The sequence below is a fragment of the Bos mutus genome, chromosome 11 (assembly GCF_027580195.1).
Source record: "Bos mutus isolate GX-2022 chromosome 11, NWIPB_WYAK_1.1, whole genome shotgun sequence".
NCBI lineage: Eukaryota > Metazoa > Chordata > Mammalia > Artiodactyla > Bovidae > Bos > Bos mutus.
Window position 1 is genome coordinate 11,582,454 of NC_091627.1, and position 18,495 is coordinate 11,600,948.

An 18,495-nucleotide genomic window follows, 5' to 3' on the forward strand; every position below is an offset into this window, starting at 1 on the left:
CACCAGCCTCCCAGTCTCCTGGCCTGAACACCCTCCATAACACCAGACCACTTTCCACACACACCACCAGAAACACTGTCCTGACTGTATCTCCCTCCTTTATCAACCTTCAAAGCTTCCAGATCAAGTCATCATTCCAGAGCGTAGCATCCAAGGCCTCCTGACCTCTGATCCTAATCCCAGCCGACACATTGACTCCATGGAGCCTCTTATCGTTTCCTGGCACCTGGAGGTTTCACACCTCCGGCCCCTGCATATCTGGTGTCCTCCATCTAGCTCTCCCATCCCCAAACTGGTTAACCCCTATGGATCCCCAGGTGCTTCCAGGGGAGATGATCTGGGTTCAGATCCTTGCTGGGTGACTTTGGCTAAGTCACTTTACCTCTCTGAGCCTTGAGTCCACTTATAAAACGAAGCCATTTACAAGGTGAGGACTGCAAGATGACAGCACGTGTAAAGCCCTGATGCATGCTCTGTTAAAAAGAAACAGTAGCAGTAGGGGGAAGTTGTTGTTTTTTTTTTTTTTTTTTTCAAAAAGATAGCTGATAAATCTATGTAAATAATTCCACACCGTTAAGAGGAAAGAACTGGCATTTGCAGAGGAGGCACCAGGCACGTGGCATGCAGCCTCCACCTAAGCCAGGCCTTTCCCTCCCAACACGCCCCAGCCACACGCAGGGCCCCTGCTCACAGCGAAGCCACTGGGGCATCAAGAGCCCCTTCAGTCTCTGCAGGAATTCACTACTGCTCCCTGATTCTCCTCCCTCACTCTCAAGTCTGACCCCCTACAGGCCCTGGTCTCCCCCCAGCACCACCCCAAATCCAGGTATAGGGTCAAAGGGCAGCTCATTACCCCTTCTTCACTGAGGAGGACACTGAGGCCGGACCCATGAGGAATCACTCCCAAGACCTGGGAATCATTCCCAAGGCCCTGAAGCAGTTCAAGCCACGACAGACCATTCTTTCGAACCGGCATCCTTGGCTTTGTTGCCAAGACACAGGGGTCTCTGGGTAGGAGCCCAGAGTGCTGACACCAGGCCCCTCTTCACCTCGGCTCCAGGCTGCCCACCTCTCCCTTGCTCCCCAGGCCAGCCCCCATCCCCTCTCTGCAGCACCGTCCCACATGGGCTTCAGGGAGCCAGTCCCCAACTCAAGACCCTTCCAACACCCATGGCCCATAGGATCAAACTCTGGGTCATCACAGGACCACAGGGTCATCACCCACAGGATCAAACCCTTCTTTAAGGAATCACCTGTAGCAGGCCCACAGGGTGTAGGAGTCACAAAATTTCACCCCACAGGACAGGTTCCATCCCTCCAGCCAACCCATCTGCCCCCAACAGAGGCCTGGATTCTAGACACAGTCTCCAAGTTTCAGCTGTCTCCATGGTAGCAGGGCCTGAGGAGCAAATTAAGGGTGTACCACTTCTTCCCCCTCTCTCTGTCACCCAGACCTTCGCTGGGCCGGGCCTTGGGTTGGGCACTGGGACCACAGAGGAAAGGGACTTTCAGCTCTGGAGAGGCTTCAAGTCAAGGGACTGACCAGTCAGTGGGCCTGAAGGGGATAGGGGACATGCCTAGGAGGGAAGCACAGCGGGGCCTGGGGCCCAAAGCGAAACCCTAAGCAGTGTCCTGACGTCAGAGGAGCCTCCAGAAGGTGGTGAAGTTTGAGAAGCGAGAAGCAAGGCATTACAGGCCAAAAGAGCCTTGAGTTCAGCACAGCAGAGGGAGGGGGCCTGGCAAGCGGGGGGTGGCGGGGAGGGTGGGCAACTGGCATGGACAGTTCTGAACACCAATCCGCTCTGGGCTCCGTGGCTGTTACCTCCTCGGCCACCCCTCGCCACAGTCCCACGAGGGACTTGATTTCACAAAGATGAAGAGACAGGTTCAGCTTCATTGTGTAACAGCAAAGTCCCCCGAGATGCTGGCTCGGCCGTGTGGAATTGGGGGTGTTGGGGGGTGAAGCAGAGGCGTCTGGACTTGGAGTCCTCACTCTGCTACTTCGTCACCTTTTGAGGGGCGCTGCTGTTCTCCAGGGGGCGGCCCAGGAAAACGAACGAACCCAGGGCCACCACATGTGAAATAATCTGAAGCGAGTTCCTGGACTCTCTGAGCTTCTTCTGTTTCATCTGTATACGGAGCCAGTGACACCCATTTCCCATGACGCGCCCAAAGCAGCCGGTGCAGGGTCAGGCATATGCAAAGACCCCCCAAATGCTGGGTCCCGCTCCTTCCCTTCCTCTGAACTCAAGGGGTGAGTTCAGGATGACCAGCCCTTCCTTATGTGTTGGGGACAGGGGCCATCCAGCTTGCCCACTTTCCTCCGGGTGGTGTCCCGGTGCAGCCTGTTGCCCCTTTCCACCTCAGCCCGGGCTCTCAGGACCCAAGGAACCATCAATCTGTGCAGAAGATTGGTTTTTTCTCTCTGTCTCTTTTTTTTCTTTCCTTTCCCCTCTAAGCAAAACTGCTTGGCGGCTGCTCCTGCCTCTGTCCCCAAGGCAGTTCCAAAGGGCCTATCTTGTCCCGCAGAAGTGATGGCGGTAATTCCGTTAATGGGAGGCAAGACGGATGGTACCCAGTGCCCAAAGTGTACAAAGCGAGCTGGAATCAGCCGCCCCCGGAGGGGAGGAAAGTGTTGCCGGAACACACCCTCCTTTGGGGCCTTATTAGGTCTTGAAAGAGCTGCCGCGCTCGCTAAAACCTGCTTTTGCCAGCAGAAGCCTCATTTTACAAATATACAACAACACAAAAACCCGTAAATGGGAAGAAAACCCTGAAGATTACGCTCCCCTGCTGCAAGAGAGGCGGCGAGCTGCCACTCAGAGCTGAAGTCTTTAGCCTCGTCGACTCTGGGTTTAAATAAATGGGCCTGAACGCCAGCTCAACCATTTTGTGAACACGGAACACAGCTCTTCCTTTGCCGTTTAAGGACTGCTTGCCTTTGGTGGGATGGGACAGCTTTGGGAACATTTTCTTTTAAAAGGCTTGATGTCCCAGATACCATAAAGCCCTATGGCCCTCGCATCAGTCCCCAGGGGAATTCACACCCATAGGCCATCATAACCACCATCAATCTCTCCCGGCTTTTCCTGCCCTGAGAATCAGTGGGATCTCAAATGCAACTTCACTGTGGACGGGGTGTCCATTTCCACAATGACCCAAACGGCTCACACTCTCCCTAGTTTGGGATCACACTGCTGAATTATCTTGGGGGCTTTGTAAATGCATACCAAGCACTTCAGTTGTGTCCACCCTATGGACCACAGCTCGCCAGGCCCCTCTGTCCATGGGATTCTCCAGGCAAGAAGACTGGAGCGGGTTGCCATGCCCTCCTCCAGGGGATCTCCCCGACCCAGGAATGCAACTGACATCTTTTATATCTCCTGCATTGGCAGGAAGTTTCTTTACCACTGGCACCACCTGGGAAGCCCAGGGGGCTTTAGTTTGTCCAAATGCAAAATATGTATGTAGGTCAAAGCTGGGATGGACATAGCCAAGGTGAACGAGAGGCACAGCAAGTGATCTTGCAGTCAGGCTGCCTGGGGCTCAGTGACCTTGACAAGCCATGAACCTCTCTGGGCCCCCGCTTCCTCATCCCTAACACAAGGATCCCCAGCACCCACCCCACAGCCTGGGAGCCAGGAGTAAGTGCAAACCCAGCTCCCTGGGAAATGGTCACTTCTCAGTCCACTTAGAGCACTGATGCCCTTTCTAATCTCAGCACCGCTCAGACACATAGTAGGCCATTCCGACTAGAGCTGAGCGGTTTAGGGTGTGTGCTCTGTGCGTCAAAGGCCTGGGTTCAAATCCCGGCTCAGGCACAGACCTACTATGAAGCCCTTAGGCAAATGACTCAGTCTCCTTTTCCTCGTCTGTAAAATGGGACCAAAAGAACCTGCATCACGGGGTCACCAAGGGGAGTCAGTGCGGTAATACCTAGTCAGGGCCTTCCTGGCGTGGCCCCAGGGACCAGTAGCCCTGAGAAGGAGCCGGTGAGAGTCCTGGGGGAGCCTGAGAGACGCTCCCACCTCCCAACTGGGAAAACCACATTCTCAAAGACACCTGAGGTAAAGTGACCCCAAGAGGCCAACCCAGGCCCCCTGGGAGAGCAAGGACATTGAACAACAGGCAGCATGTTAAATCCCCAGCAACTGCCTTCTCTGGGAGACTTCGGGGACCATCACTCCACCAGGCAGCCCAGGGACTCTGAGTCCCCAAGCCCACGGCCCCCGGTCATCTGTCTCCAACCCCTGGGCCAGTGACCTACTTCCCCCATTTCTTGTTTTCTGGTTGTTCTCCCCACAGAAGTGCCAGCTCCATCTTGTCTCTTGATCGTTATACATCTTAGGTCAGTGTCCAGATCTGTGGAATCGATGAATAACCAAGCAAAGCAAGAAAGGGATGAACTCCCTGGGGAGGGTGGCTCTGGGCTGAGGGACTTCCAAAGTGTCCCAACATGGAGAGGTGCTCTCAAGGGTCACAGGTGCCACCAAGATGCAGTCCTTGCCCCACAGTGCCATGAATTACCAATACAAAAACAGCCACCTACTGCTGAATGCCCATTTTGTATATGGGGTCACAAAAACCCCTCTGAGACAGGAACTAAAATTACCCCTTGATTTGCAGTGAGAAAACCGAGGCCCCAGTGGGAAGCGACAAGCCAAGGAGACACGGTGAGCAAGAGGCAGAGGTGTGACTTGCATCCCAGTGTGTTTAACCCACCTTCTCCTGCCTTCATCTCCGATCCTAAGAGTAGCCCCAGGGCTGGCTGGATCCTGGAGGAAAAGAGATGGAGCTGCAGCTTCAGGACGGCTCCCTGCCAAGAAGGGTGACTTCCCAGAGGCAGGAGCCTGCAGACAGCAGCCGCTGGGGTCCAGCTCCCTGCCCGTCCCATGCACACACAGCGGTGGGGGCAGTGTCCCAGCCAGGCAGTGACCCAGCCACCCAGCCGTGGCTGGGACTGTGTGCAGAGCAGTGGTTTGAGGGGTCATCTGGGCTTGGGTTCAAATCTATTTTCAAACCAAGTGGCTTACAGCTTTGTACTGATGGCTTCGTTCTCTGAATCTTTCAGTTATCCTCATCAGGAAAATTGGGGGAGCCTACAATTGTTGCAAAGGTTAACTAAGGCATCACAGATAAAGCAGGTGGTCAGATCACCAGTCCACAGTAGGTACTGAATACTAAGCATTAGTTAACTTTCCTGAGCCTCCCTCATTCATGTTTTTGGGAGTGGCCAGACAGACGTCCTGAAGCTGCATGCCCCCACCTCACCGTGATTCCAGGGCTGGAAACAGCGTGGGTGGCCAGTGGACTCGAGTGCCCAGCCCCCTCTGATCTCCGGGGCACCACCTGCTTGGCGTTGTTCCCGAGGAAGCAGGTCAGCAACCTTATCATTTGATTTCTGACCCTTGTCACTCAGGAAGTTAGAGGGGATGGGTCTGTCAATGCAGGAACATCCGGCAACGACAGAAGGGATTACAGCAGGGAGGGGGGCATTTCCGACGGGGCCCATGATCACAAAGTGTCCTTCTCGAGAGGCCCAAGGTGAGGAGGGAGGCCAGCAGGCCACCGGACAGCAGTCACATCCGGGGCCAGCGGTCTGCAGAAGGTACCTGCAGCAGAACTTTCCCTTCCAGTAAGACTGGTCTCAGTCCTGGGCCGAGACCCGACACAGGGACCTTGTTCTTTCTGAAAGGTTACAGTCCTCCCATCAGCACCAGATTCATGGGCAAGTGGCCACATCGTCGCATCTGGCCCTGTCCTCAGCAGGAAGCCCCTTGCTTGGGGTTTCATGCTCTGTGTTCACTCTCTTGAAAGCCCACTTTATCTTTGAACTTGCATTTTCTAAGTGAAGCCTGTGGAACAATGCTGCACGTGCTGGGGGTGTGGAGCTTCAGCTTGGAGAGTTGGAGTGGTCCTGCCTTGCCCAGGATCACAGCTGCCTGCTCCCATCCTCCCGCCCCCCAACTCCCAGTAACTTCTGACATTCTCCACTCTTGACAGGGGTCTGGGTGCAGGCATGGCGAGGGGTGCGGTCAGGTGCATCTGCCTGCCGAGCCATAGGGTAGGGCCAGTGGCATCTGCTAGGATCCATATTCGCCCTGTGAGGGTCCCTGTGCCCAAGGTATCATGGCATTAAACAGCAAATTAAAAACATCACAGCAGGTGGGGAGAGAGACTGAAAAGGGAAGGAAAAAGCTTTCTTCCTGCTTTCTGAACAAGGAGACCTACATTTTCATTTTGTACGGGGCCCCCAAATTACATAGCTGGCCCTGCCTTCCATTTGCTTACTGCCTCTTGGGGACATCCCTGGGCCTTGGCAGAGCTAGAAGACACCGCTGCCAGGTCTAAGGCCATCACTGCCTAAGGAGCTTCTTAGAACAAGGTCCCCACCCCTTACCCACCCTGCCTCCCGGTCTTGTCCTTTGAAGTCCCATCCTTAGTCACTTATGGTTGTCTTGTGGACCAGGGTGGGGAGGTGACGATCAACTAGATCACAGGGCAGGACCGCTGGCAGCACCGTCAGGTGGGGAGGGCCAGTCCAGCAAAGGGGCAGGGAGGGTGTGGAGGGAAGAGCTGGCATAGGCAGGATGCCTCCCAAAGGCAGGGGCATGGGGTTGGCTCTGGGAGGTGGGCAGGGGCCCCTCATCTGTAAGGCAAGGACCCCCTCACTCACCTCCTGGGGCTACTGGAGACTGAAGGGGCTCCCTTGCTGGAGGGGTGTCCTTGGCCAGTCGGTGAGGACAGTGCAGGGAGTGGGAACAGCAGAGGCAAAGACACTAAAGCAGGACAGTCAGCGGTGACCTCCCCAAATGACTGCAAAGCCAACAGAGAACAAAAACAAGGTGGAGGCCGTATCCTGAGCCCCTACTGCACGCCAGCTCCAGGCTGCAGGGGCCTCGTCCTGGGGTAGATATTTATTCCTGGGGTTTGTATTCCCACTTGACCTCTTACAGACATCCCCTTCCTTTCTACAGTTTGTAAAGTCCAGTTGGTACCGAGCCTGGGGTCAACCAGGCTTTTCTGACACGACTCGTCACCGAGAGAGCGGAATTCACAGAAGCGAAGAGCTCAGACTACACCCTTGAGCCACCCCCAGCTGTGTGCCCTGGGGCAGATCTGACCTACCCTGGGCCTCAGTTTCTCATTTGTAACTTGGGGTTAATAAAAGTCCCATCCTGGAGGGGGTTGCTGTGAGGGGTAAGTGAGGTGATGTGCGTGCAGGACGCAGCACACAGCCAGCACCATGGCCGTGAAACCCCAGATCACTCAATGAGAAATCTGAGCATCGCACACGCTTCTCGGGACCGGGCAAGTCTGCTCCCTCCTTCCTAGCATCTGCCACGACTCTGCTCCGAGACTGCTCTCTCCCCCCATTGTCATGTCACATCAGTCCATAAATATTTAAACAACATGTCATCAGATTATTATAACATATGATCTATAGCACTGATGTGCTGCAGTTCTGCGCATTTGGGCTTCATTTTCAGAATATCGAGACATAAAATATTTATGTATTTAGCCAACCACGAGATCTCACATTCTGTCTCAGAACGCTGGGTGGTGGCAAGACGCTGAACTGAGACGTCACGTGTGAAGGGGATGCCTTGTTCTCACGCCGGTTCCTGGGGCCTCTGGATTGTTTCTGGTTCATTCCGGGGATGTCACTGTGTGGCCTGTGAATGGTGGCTGGCCAGGTTTATCACAGCAAGCGGAGGGCCGGGACTGAAGAAAGGCCTCATGAGATGGGCCTAGAGTTCAAACCCCTTGAATGCTGTCATGTCCCTTTCTGGATCTTCACAGGTCTGCGCATAGTAGGTGCTCTACAAATGTCCACTGGGATGTAAGTTAATTCACCTGCTGCCCACAGAACTGCCCGATGGGCTGGCACCCAGCAGGGATTCAGTTATAACTGCTCCCCTGTTTCATTCCCCGCCCCCTGCAAGTGCCCAGCATCAGGCTCAGCCTGCAGTAGGATCCACTGAATGTTGCTGGATCAACAGCAATTGAAGGAATAAATGCGTGACCAGATAAATCACTTAATTAGCTAATAAATGAATGAGGGATAATGACTCCCTGTCTGCTGGTCCGAATTATACTGTGTAAGACCCACCTCCTGAGAAATAAAAGCTCTCCAGTAACACGTAGTGGGTAGGCAAAGGGGTTTTTCTGGGTAATTAAATATCTCGATTGCTAACATTAGCACATCACAGTGACCATATGTCCCGGAATTTTCAGCGCTGTGCAGTTTCAAAGATGCCACCCCCTAAGCCATGCTAGCATCCAGGAACTTCTCACACACCATCAACCAAACACCTTCTTCCAAACTGCCTCTTCTGTCCCCAAATGTCACTAAAATGCTTTCACAGACCACTGCCATCTTGGGTGTTTGGAAACAGTGGTCATGTGTCCAACCTATAGACGATTGACGCCTGATGTCCCAGGAGATCATAAAAATATTCGCAAATGAAAGTTGTTGGTTTAGAGTACAAGTATTTTCTTTGTGTGTTTTCCAAATGTCGTTCTGTCACCATCGAGAACGGGCAGGCCCCACCTTTGTCCCCAGCCTCTGGCACAAAACCCCAGTCCTCATTTCCTCTTGGGTTGGCTGAAGAGGTTGGCATTTAAAACAAACACAAAAGGCCACTAAAATTCCTGGGGGAGACGAACAAAGGAAATGCACACATACTGAGTCAGGCACTCCAAGTCCACGCTTGAGATCGTGGTGTAACTAAATCCAGCTAGACTTGGCTGGACCCGCCAAACACATGGGGTGGGCTTCCAGTCTGTCTGTCATGTGGTGCCCAGTGGTCCTGCCATCGGGGCACCCACCCTGGTGGCTTACCAAGGCCACACCAAGCTAGGGAACTGTCTCCTTTTTCAACCAAGGGTTCTTTGCTTTCTGGACGGGGGCAGAATCGGGGCTCCTGTTCATTCGCTGCATAGCAAATGTCTGTGCCCAAGGTGCTTGGGAGAGTTAATCTCTACCCCTTTCCCAAGAAGCCCCCAAAAGGTATGTCTTCTAAAAAAATAAGTGTGCCTGACAGAAAACACAGCTTTAAGACATGGTGCCCACCCAATCCTACCCAAAGCCCCTCCTCTACAGACTATCTGCAGAATTGGAGCCACCTCTGCAGAAAAGGGGCAGAGGAAGGAGAACAGCCCCCCCACAACTCTGGGCAGGAACCTCTGTGTTTAGCTTCCTCCTTCTTGGAATAATCCAAGGATGAGTCTTTCTGTAAGAAACCTCTGCACAGGGAGGCTCTGTCACACACAACTCAGCCCTTTGCTGCCCACTGGGAGGAATGAAGAGGGGTCCCTAAAGCCAGTCAACTTTGCCACCAGCTCGGTAACTCTATATAAACATTCTTTTTTTTTTTGGCTGTGTGGGCTCTTCCTTGTGGTACACAAGCTCTCAAGTTGTGGGCTCTCGAGTAGGGGTGTGGGGGCTTAGCTGCCCCATGGGATAAGATCCCATAGAGCCAGGGATTGAACCCACGCCCCCTGCATTGGAAGGCAGATTCTTAAGCTCTGCACCACCAGGGAAGTCCCTAAACATTCTTTGAGGATTCTGCCACTCACACACTTAAAACTCTCCATGCATTAACAAAAGTTAATTGAGCATCTGCTACTGCTAGGTGCAGTGCTGGACACTGAGGTGCAGCTGCGGCCCACAGACCAAGTCGCACCCGCACGGAGTCACGGTCCATTCTGGGAGGCAGGTAACAAACATGGTGCCAGGGGCGGGTAGGGGCCTTGAAATAAAACCAGTCCAGGGAACGGAGAGCCATGGACATGGGATTCATCCTGACAGGGTGGGGACGGTGGGTCTCCTTGGAGAAGTGACTTTTTCAGTGTCCTGCTGAAGACTAGGAGCAAGTCATGGGAATATTAGGAGGAAAAGGGTTTCATGAAGCCAGGACAGCAAGTGCAAAGGCCCTGAGGTAGGAGTTCGCTTGGCATGTTTGAGGAAGAGTAGGGAGGCTGTGTGGCTGGGGCAGAGTGAATGAGGGGGACATTGGTGAAGAGTAAGGCTGCAGAAGTAGCAGGGACCCCCCTGCTCTTGCATTGAAGACCAAACCTCACAGATGCCGGGGGACTTGGCTCCGGGGGACTTCCTCTCCTACTATTTGCCTCTTGGTTCATACTCTTCCTTCCTGCTGCCCAGAGGCCCTCTCCAATGCCCTGGGCCTAGCCACTAACTCACAGCCCACACAACGGGCACTTCCAGACGGCAGCCTTCAGACCAGGCCACACATACACAGGCTTCTCACAACACGAAGGCTGATGGTGATTAGAACCACGTAGCCTGGATTCTGTTTCTTTGTCCATCAGATGGGCATAACGGTACCCGAGTCACAGAACCGCAGGAGGATGAAGTGAGTTAATCCACATAAAGGGTTACAACAGAATGTAACATGTAGTGAGTGTCTGGGACAAAGGCTCTATTGAAGGACTCACAGGCTGAGGAAGTGCAGGAAGTTCCTGGCTTTGCACAGCCTGGGGTCTGCCCACAAGCCTGGACCCCAGTCAGCTCCCAGCTCCCCGTCCCACGGCCCCACCCACCCACCCACCCTCAGTTTTACCCGCCCTTTATCTCAGCCTCCTCAGGCCTCCAGGCCTCGACATCCTGCTGGCAAACCTCATGTCTCCCTCAAGGCTGGGGAGCCCCTCCCTCCTGGAAGCTCCCCTCCGCCCATTTCCCCAGATAGTGAGTCCCAAAGGGTGCCTGCTGCAAACTGTTCACAAGCACCCACAGTGGGGTCATGACGCAACTTCTGTCCCTACCAGGTGGCGAGAAGCCCAGGGGCGGGGCCGTTAGAGGGTCTCGATGCCAGCTCCCAGGGTTAACACTTGACCCAGAATGTCAGGACGTATTTCTTCAGTGAATGAGTGGACAGATGACCACAGAGCAGCCAGCAAGGGCGTATCTGGTTAACAAAATGGAGTCCACTCAACCCACACAACAGTGAGCGGTCTGTTTCCATATCGAACTTTTCACCCTAGCCTGGGCCCAGGTGCGATGACCATAGCCGTAGCCTGAAAGCTTAGAGAGTGATCTGATTTCAGCCACAGAACCACCACAGCCTGTGTGGGAGACCTTAGGCTGGTCGTAGCCTCTCTCTGAGCCTCATTCTCCCCATCTGTAAAATGAGAGGCTTTTAAGCTTTTACTTTTAAGCATCAGAAACTTTCCTTATAAAAATGTTTTTCCACATAAAGTTAACCATTTGAAAATTAAAACTTAAGGGGCATTTAATACATTCCTAATGTTGTGTAACCACAATCTCTCCCTAACTCCAAAATACCTTCATCACCCCAAAAGGAAATCCGGTATCCATTAAGCAGTTTCTCCCCATTCTTCCTGGCCCCCCATACCACCAATCTGCTTTCTGTCTCTAAGGATTTATAGATTCTGAATATTTCATATAAGAACCTTCTCTTATTAAAATGATGCCTGAGCAAAACCTCCTTATATCAAACAGGTAAGACGAGTTGGGTTGCCCCCTCCCCCTTCAGGGAGGTGATGTCCCCTCATCCTTAGTGGCCTCTCAGGGGAAGCTCTGATCCCAGGACCTTCCTTTTCAGAATTCTAATCCTAAACTTGGATTTCTAAGGCAAATCACCCCAAACAGTGCCCCAGAATCAAGAGCCTGGCTCCTGGTGTTACTGGCCTATTTGCCAGATGAGAAAGTAGAGGCTGGGCCCATGTGAAGCCCTAGCCTGAGGCGACTGCTGGGGAGGTACGGGATTCAGAGATCTCCAGAGCCCGCTGAGGCCCTTCCGTCACCACAAACACCATGGCAGGGTCTCGGATGTGAAGAGCTGGACAAAGGAACACAGAAGCCACCTCAGGAAGGTGGCCAGTCCCGAGGGACAAAATCTCTCCTCTCAGAGAAGACAATCCAGCTTGAGGGAACTCCAGGGGCTTAAATGAAGTGAAGTGAAAATCACTCAGTCATGTCGACTCTTTGTGACCCCATGGACTGTAGAGTCCATGGAATTCTCCAGGCCAGAATACTGGAGTGGGTAGCCTTTCCCTTCTCCAGGGGATCTTCCCAACCCAGGGTTCGAACCCAGGTCTCCTGCATTGCGGGCGGATTCTTTATCAGCTGAACCACAAGGGAAGCTTAAGAGAGGGCGCCAAACATGCAGACTCCCTCAGCCCTCGCTGCGCAGACCCTCTGTGAGGACCCTGCTGGCAGAGAGGGCCACCTGCTCACTTCCAACCGAGAACAACCTGTCCCGGCCCAGGTCTATGACAGCTGCTCTGTCCGCACAGACCTCTGACGGGGCTGACACTGTGTAAATAATTAACAAAACATATGCCTCGCTTAATAACACACCGAGGCTGACACAGCTCTCCGGGCCTCCCAAGACCCTCCAACTCCAAGAGGACACACCAAAAACTTATAAGGTTCACTTTCCTCGCCATGGTGGGACAGAGGAGGGACGGTAGGTAGACAAGAAAGCCAAACACCGATTTCAAAACATTTCCCTGAGATGCCCAGGGCCACCCTGACATTTAAATCCTGTGTCTTTCCAAATTGTCACTGTCTCCCCCACAATCTATTTTGAGGGTCATGGTCAGAGAAAAGTGCTTCATCGGCACCTGGAGGGGCCCCCCTGACAACCTCCCTTTCAGCCTTGTTTCAAGTCTCAAGATATAGGGGCACTGAAAATGTTTCTGACAAAGAGATGACCTTCCCGCCCCTGTGACCCTGGGCAGGTCCTTGGTAATTAAATAGTTCCTAGTCTCTCATTAAACACTTACGAGATGTTACCCACATGCCGTGCATATTGTACACATTATTTTAGTTCTTCCCTCACATTTTATGAGGTCATAACACCATCCCTGTTTTCCGGATGAGGAAACTGAGGCCCCCCCAGAGGTGACTGACTTCACAAGTGGCAGGTCTGAGCCTCCCACCTCACTCATTGGGTGCCAAAGCTCACATTTGTAATGTGATTGTGAGTGAGTGCCCTTCTCTCCCTGGGCCTCAGTTTCTGTTCTGTAAAATGGGCACACAGGTCTTCTCTGGATGGCAAGCCTACTGAATTCCTCATGTGCAGCCTAAACTGATCAGAGCCAAAGTTCGTTTATAAAGTAACAGTGTCCCCTGGCAGGGCTTCCCTTGTGGCTCAGCTGGTAAAGAATCTGCCTGCAATGCGGGAGACCTGGGTTCAATCCCTGGGTTGGGACGATCCCCTGGAGAAGGGAAAGGCTACCCACTCCAGTATTCTGGCCTGGAGAATTCCATGGACTCTACAGTCCATGGGGTCACAAAGAGTCAGACACAACTGAGGCAGGTCTCTTCCCGACAATCCCCAGTATCCAAGACTTTGAGGACAACCAGGAACCAGAGAGGGACTAAACACTAGTGGCCTCAACTTCAACTCAGGGGCCTCGAGAAGTTCTCCTTAAATAAGCACTGTCCCTTCCCCCAGCCCAGTTCTGAAGTGTGAGGGTTAAACAACTCCAAGGAAACACAGAGTCTGCAGGCTCTCAATGGCCGCCTCCCTCCCCCTTCCCTTGTCGAATTCCTTCACACTCTATGGAATTCCTACATAAAGCCCCTTTTTCTTTTCTGTGAGGTCACCATCACGCAGATGTCTAAGAAAGAGAAAGACCGGCTCCACGCGGATCAAGGCCGTTGGAACTGAATGCCTTTCAGATCCCAGCTGGCCACCTTTCAATTCGTCAGGCGCGTCACTCGCCCCCCACCGCACCCCCCACACAGAGCCAGCTACAGCGCCAAGTCGGTTTGGGGTGCAGTGATCCTGCAGTAGACGCCAAGAAGGCGTGGCTCGGAGACCTGGCCTTTGCCACCAGACCACCAGAGAAGCGGTCTGTGGAAAAATCCAGAACTGGAGACAACAGGAGAGGTTGTGTATGAGGGTCTGTTTCCACACAAGCAAGTCTTGTTAGAGGGACAGATGTCAAAACGCTAGATCACTCTGCAAGTCAAAGTTCCCAAACTGAACGTCACAGGAAATTACACCACCAACAGATTTGCCCCAGTGTCTGCTTCTGTCTGGATGTCAAGTCAGAGGAGGCCATCGGCTTAATTCAGTTTGGGCCAAAGGAAGGGATTGTATGGATGTCACCCAGATCAGGCAGGGATGGATGAAGCCATTGGCCTGATTTTTTCCTCTTTAAACTAACATTTTCCCAAAGACTATCTTGTCACTACCCAAGAGTCAGAAGTGAGAAAATGGCCAAGTACCAAAAAGCCACTGAGGGTCTTTGGCCAAGGTGGGCCATGAATCGCCCCACTCATTTCAAACCAATTTCACAAACACTCAGACAACTCCTCATTCCACGAGCACCCTCTCCCCAGAGCTCCAAGTTCTGACCACCATCCAAAGAGATGGCCAAGGCAAGGCCCGTGGCATGGGCAAAACCGCTTCCTAAGAATGACATCAGCAAAAAAAAAAAGAGAGAGAGAGAGAGAGATAAAAATGTAGAAAGAAGGACTATTTTTACCTCCCTAAATCACAGGCCAGACGGGAGAGAAATCCACCATGCCAGAAATGTGGCTGGGCCTTCGCACAAGATCTATTATTTCACACCTTAAATTAACGCATCTCAAGGCAATTTGCAAATGTTCATCAATTTGCAGAACACACTCAGAAGGGAGAGAGATACCTTTTCTTTTCAATACCAAAGGACATGCACGGGGGCACCCTACACCCCAAACCACACAGATCTTCGCACACAGCATTCCATTCTAGTACAGTGTCATATAAACCGTGATGTAAATTGGAAATGAACTGGGAAAAGAGACAGGCATGGGACTGAAATGGCAAGTGACAAGAAGCCTACGTAGAAATGATGCTGTTGTAGGATGTTCAGAATTGAGAGTCAGGCCCCACAGAGGTAACTCGCCATCACCAGGGGTCAGCATGCCAGGCTCTTCCTGAGGGCAGTGTCCTAGCTTGCTTCCTCCCCACACAAGACTGGAGGTGCCAACCCATATTTAATCTCGGATGACTCACCAGGGCCCTCCACTCTCCACCCTCCAGCTTGCTGGCTTGGTCCGACCCGAGAAGGGGAAGGGAATACTCTTCTCTTTTTGACAATTGTTTTGACACTTCCCTTCTGAAACCAATTTTTGGCACTTCCAGAGGAAAGAAGAAATGTGAACTGTGGCCCTTCCTATCTGATAGCACTGGCCCTGGGCGTTGGTCACCTGCACCAGAGGGGCTGGAGGGGAGGAGCAAGGATGGCAGTGGCCTCAGGAAGACCTCTCCCAGGAGTCTGGAGCCCAGCAAGCAACCACAGAAGGACAAAGGCAGACAGACCTGGTTTAAAGTTAAGAACCTCAACTCTGCAATCAGAGATGTGGGTTTGGATCCTGACTTTGCCATTTGCCAGTCGATGACTTTGCCCAAGTTACTTATCTTCCTCTCTGTAGGATCAGAATAACAACCCCAAACCTTTACACTGCGCCAGACACGTGGTACACAGCCACTGTGACTTTCTAGGTTCAGTGAGAAGATGAAGGGCTCTGCTCAGTCAAGCTTGGGTTCAAATTCAAGGTCAACAGCATATCAGCATGGAATCTTCTGTAAGCTGTTTAATCTCTCTGTGCCCTAGTGCCCTCATCTGTAAAACAAGCATCATTGATTGTTCCCATTTCATGGTGTTGGTGAGTGGACTGAATGAAATAAGGCACTTAAAGCTTTTAGGCCCATGCTCAGCACATAGAATACCCTTAATAAACGGTGGCCATTAGCCACGGTGCGTAACTTTCATAAAATTATGCACATCATTTCATCACTGAGCCTCAGTTTTCTCATCTGTAAAATGGAGATAATAACCCCTACCTCACAGTGAATACTAAGCGTATGTACGTTAAAGCACTCAGCACCTGGTCCAGTGGAAACAGGATGGGCTTGAAGTCAGGCAGGGGACAGGATTCTGCCTCTACCTCCTCTCTGTGGTCCCAGGACATGGCTTGAGCTCTCAGAGCCTTAATTTCCTTGTGCATTAAAGCCAGAATTGTGCTCCACAGCCTAATTTTTGGAAGGATTATGGTGCCCAGAACAGTGTCCAGCACACAATGGGTGCTTCATAAATGTGACTCCCCTTCCCATGCTTTCTTGTTTGAAACGTCCAGAAGTGCCATTTGGCAAAGCCAGAGCTCCATTTCTTCAAACCTGAGCGGCCCTCTACCCATACCAACCTGGGCTGCTGCTTAAGTCTGAGACTTTATTTTGTGGAGGTAGAAACTACTTTTTAGTCATTTCCGAAGTAGACGGGACGGCAGAGGCTGACAAACCACAGGGACCATTTTAAATCCTGGGCCTTTCTTCTGGGAAGTTAGGCAAGAACCTTCCCAAATGTTTGCCCGTGGGGCTCTCTGCCAGCGAGTGACTCATCCACAGCTCCCCACAGGCATATTTTATTTGGGGGTGGGGGATCGGGGGAGGGCCTGGCCTTGCTGGGGGAAGGGGAGGCCGCTTTTCCAGCACACCCAGAGGTGGGTTTTGTTTTTCATTTTTTAGAACAAAAAAGAAAAAGAATGTGGGTCGTTTTTGTTTCCTTCCAGGTTTTGTTTGCTAAAAGAAGACGTCCAAAGTTCACTCGGTAAGCTGCAGCGTGGGGAACAGGCGCTTTCGGCAGGCTCTGCATCCCTTTCAATGAAATTCTTCTTCCATTAACGCCACGGCTTTTAAATGTGCCTCCAAGGTTCGCCTGCGCACACACTGAGCTCCTAAGACGACATGTTCCCCTCAGAAAGGCAAGCCGAATTTTGACACTCCAGAGGAACTAGGGAGCTCCAGTTTTTAAAGTTTGCCTTAAAGCAGTTAAGACTTTCGACTGCAGAGATTTTCAACATTTATAAAGCACACACAGAAAACCTGTCAATCAAAACTTCAAGGACAGACCTCAGAAGACTGTGTCCCAAGCCTGCTATGATCAATTTGTCACCATCTGAGGGGCTACCTCCTGGAGCCCAGGCTCCATACAAATAAATTAGATGAAGATCTATCTACTTAGCAAGGCAGGCAGAGAGAGACCCCCACATACACAGACAAGTATCCCGGGACCCCTGGTCTCCCCACTGGTCTCCCCAGGGTCAGCTGCACCCCAGGCCTGAGGAAAGGGTTAAAATGCACCAGGGCCAGAGAGGGGAGAGAAGCCAGGGGACCCAGAAGAGTATTTAGGAAAATTGAACACAAGTCCTCCAGTGCCAGGCCAAGAGGCTCCAGCTCCGTCTGGAGCCCCAGGGAAGGTCCTGCCAGTGGCCCTGCCCAGGCCGGGCTGGGCTGTGACATCTGACCCCTTCCTCTCATTCACCAGAGATGGCCCAGCACCCACTGGGTGCCCAGGCCAGGCATACTTCTCTCCATGCGTTCCCTGGCATGGGAGCCAGCGGCAGGCACATCAGGGCACTAGGCCTGGTGGGCGCAAAGGGGGCCCTCGGCCTCTACAGTAAACATACACACTCCTGTACACAAGTTACACCCTCACATCCACATATGTACGCTTTTGTCCTCAAAGGCTCATAAACACGCACACAAATCACTTGCGAACACTCACACGTGTGCGCGCACGCACATACCCCCCAGAATCCACACATTCTCGGTCACAAAAATGAGATCTCACATGAAGCGCCTGGCACATAGTAAACACTCAATAAATGGGTTAAGTGGGAGCCGGGCCCACTTCCCACGCACTCACTCACACCAAACCCCACGACCCCGACGCTCCGTGGTGCACACGCACCAACTCGGCCACAGGCACGCGCACACTCCCGCGAGCACACCCAGAGTGGCACAGGGACACGCCGCCCACGCGCGCTCGGACGCACGGCCTGGGACACACTCAAGACTCGCACGCTCACGCTCGCCCCGACCTCCCGCGTGCACACCCGCTCGCTCTCCCCCGCGGAGCCTCGGGCGCGCGTGCGGGCACGCGCACCTCCCTCGGCCCGTGTGGGTGACGGCCCCGCGGCCCGGCCCCCGCCCCTTCCCCGGCCCGATCCGGCTGGGCCCCGGGCCCCAGGCCACTCACCGGCTCGCGGGCGGGCTCGGCTGCCGGCGGGAGGACCGGCGCGCGGACCGGCGGGCGGCCGGCGGGAGCGGTGGGTCCCACACGAGTTGGTAGCGCCGCGGCCGCACGCTCGTCCGTTGGGTTCCGCCGCCTCCTGCGCGGGCCCGCGCGCGCGCTCCCGCCCCTCCCCGCCGCGGGACCGCGCCGCCCCCTGTGCTCGTGCGCGCTGCCGCCACGCAGGCTTGGGGGCGCGCCGGGCGGCGCCCTCTCCACGGCCGGGGTAGCCTAGGAACCCCTCCCCATTTCAAAGCTGGGGAAACTGAGGCCCAGACTCTCACTGTGAGTCGGGCCCAGCGTCTCCCCTTCTTCTCAGACTCTAGACACTTAGGGTTAGGGTTCGTAGTCAGTCAGCCCCGTGGACCCTCCCATGCATCTTTGGGTACCCACCACTTAACATTGCTCAGTCACAGCCCTGGTCCTATTGAAACTGGC

At 53.4% G+C, this 18,495-nt stretch overlaps 1 protein-coding gene across 2 annotated transcripts in view; it reads right to left on the reverse strand.

The window, feature by feature from the left end:
* NEK6 (NIMA related kinase 6) overlaps positions 1–18,184 on the reverse strand; it is an 87,029-nt gene extending 68,845 nt beyond the window's left edge. The window contains exons 1-2 of one of the 2 annotated variants that reach the window (XM_070379011.1): positions 18,025–18,124; positions 6,677–6,816 (exon numbers count right to left, since the gene is read on the reverse strand). The gene's annotated coding sequence lies outside the window, so the exon portion shown is untranslated. Of the gene's footprint in view, positions 1–6,676; positions 6,817–18,024 lie in introns of both variants that reach the window. The other variant, XM_070379012.1, reaches the window with a different exon arrangement.
* Between the last annotated feature and the right edge of the window lie 311 nt (positions 18,185–18,495).